The 1,917-nt window shown below is 37.9% G+C and overlaps 1 long non-coding RNA gene across 1 annotated transcript; it reads left to right on the forward strand.

Annotated features, from left to right (window-relative positions):
* The first annotated feature begins 715 nt into the window (after positions 1–715).
* LOC121027412 (uncharacterized) lies at positions 716–1,357 on the forward strand. Its single transcript, XR_005788729.1, has 2 exons — positions 716–1,018; positions 1,256–1,357. It is a non-coding gene; the product is annotated as an uncharacterized LOC121027412 (long non-coding RNA).
* Positions 1,358–1,917: the final 560 nt, after the last annotated feature.

Raw genomic sequence — 1,917 nt, forward strand, 5'->3', positions numbered from 1 at the left:
GCAGGCTCCACACTCAGCACAGAGCCAGACACAGGGCTCGATCCCACGACCCTGGGATCATGACCTGAGCCAAAATCAAGAATTGGATACTCAACTAACTGAGCCACCCAGGCACCCCAAGAAACACTCTAAATAAACCCTAAACCAAAGTAAAAGCAAACTATTTAGAAAGTAATAACATACCACTTCATATTAAAATATATGAGTATAGCTAAGGCTAAATTCAGATGAAAATGCACTCTTTCAATACTTCTATTACTAAAATATGAATATTCAAATTAAATGTTTTAATATTAAATGTAATATTTCTGATATTAAATATTAGAAAATAGTACCAAAATAAATCAATACAAAGCAGGAGATATGAATTAATAAAGATAAAAGATTAAAATAATAAAATAAAAACCAACAAAAAGAGTTACAAACTGAAAAGCCTCACTAAGTTTCATTAAAAGGAAAAGAAAGAGAAAACAAAACAGATGAGACTAGTGATGAGAAAGATATCATAGATAATGAATAGGATATTATGTGTGATTATAAGACAAATCAGTTTGAAAGACTGAAAGGGGCGCTTGGGTGGCTCAGTCAGTTAAGCATCCAACTTTGGCTCAGGTCATGATCTCATGGTTCATGGGTTTGAGCCCTGGGTCCGGCTCTGTGCTGACAGCTCAGAGCCTGGAGCCTGCTTCAGATTCTGCGTCTCCCTCTCTCTTTGCCCCTTCCCTGCTCACACTCTGTCTCTGTCTGTCTCTCTCTCTGAAAAATAAGTAAACATTAAAAAAAAAAGAAGTCCGAAAGAACTATATGATTTTTCTGTAAAAGTATAAATTAACAAAACTGATCCAAGAAAAGTTAGAAAAAAAAAACCCCTCCTGAACAGACCCATAACTGTATCCTAGATTGGAAAGATAATTAAAGACCTCCCATTAGAAAAAAAAAAAAAAAAAGTTATGCCACAGAAGCATGTATCAAGACAAGATAGTTTTATAATTAGGTTCTATTTAATCCTTAAAAACAGGTAATACAGGGGCACCTGGGTGGCGCAGTCGGTTAAGCGTCCGACTTCAGCCAGGTCACGATCTCGCGGTCCGTGAGTTCGAGCCCCGCGTCGGGCTCTGGGCTGATGGCTCAGAGCCTGGAGCCTGTTTCCGATTCTGTGTCTCCCTCTCTCTCTGCCCCTCCCCCGTTCATGCTCTGTCTCTCTCTGTCCCAAAAATAAATAAACGTTGAAAAAAAAAATAAAAAAAAAAAACAGGTAATACATATGGTTTTGTGTGCTATACCAAGCCACAAAAAATGTATAAACTCCCTTAAACCTTAAAATCTGGTAAGTACAAACCATAGGTATAGTTATTGAAAAATAAACTTCACCTATAGAAAGGATTAATGGGAACTATTTCTTTGCAACAAATATATAAAAAATCAAGATTCTGGCTCTCTAATTGCTCCAAGGTACTGAGACAAATCAGGCAGGAGCACTCCACAGTGTCTGGGTAGGATATCCCTGGGTCCAACCCAGAGACCATTACCTGTATGAGTACTAGACCAAGTTTCTAAGATGAAATGAGGCAGCCAAATCTTGTTCAGAAGATGGCAGTTATCACTAGGTAAGTTCAACTCCTGTAAAGGCTTCTTGACCTATTATTTTCTTAGCTAAAACTGAAACAAAACTTCACTGTGTCAGGCACTGGATTAAGCATTTCTGCATTATTTTCTCATTTACTTTCAATATCCCCATAAGGTAGGTATTATTATTATTCACATTTTGAAGATGGAGAAATAGACTTTCCAGGTCATACAGGATGGAAGTGGCACAGCCAGGATTTGAATCCTGATGAGAACCCAATCTAGAACCATTCTGTGTACGCTTTCCCTAAACCTATTCTGCTGGGCCTTCTCATCCTATCACTGTATATG

The sequence above is a fragment of the Herpailurus yagouaroundi genome, unplaced genomic scaffold (genome assembly GCF_014898765.1).
Source record: "Herpailurus yagouaroundi ecotype Mexico unplaced genomic scaffold, PumYag 77, whole genome shotgun sequence".
Classification (NCBI taxonomy): Eukaryota; Metazoa; Chordata; class Mammalia; order Carnivora; family Felidae; genus Herpailurus; species Herpailurus yagouaroundi.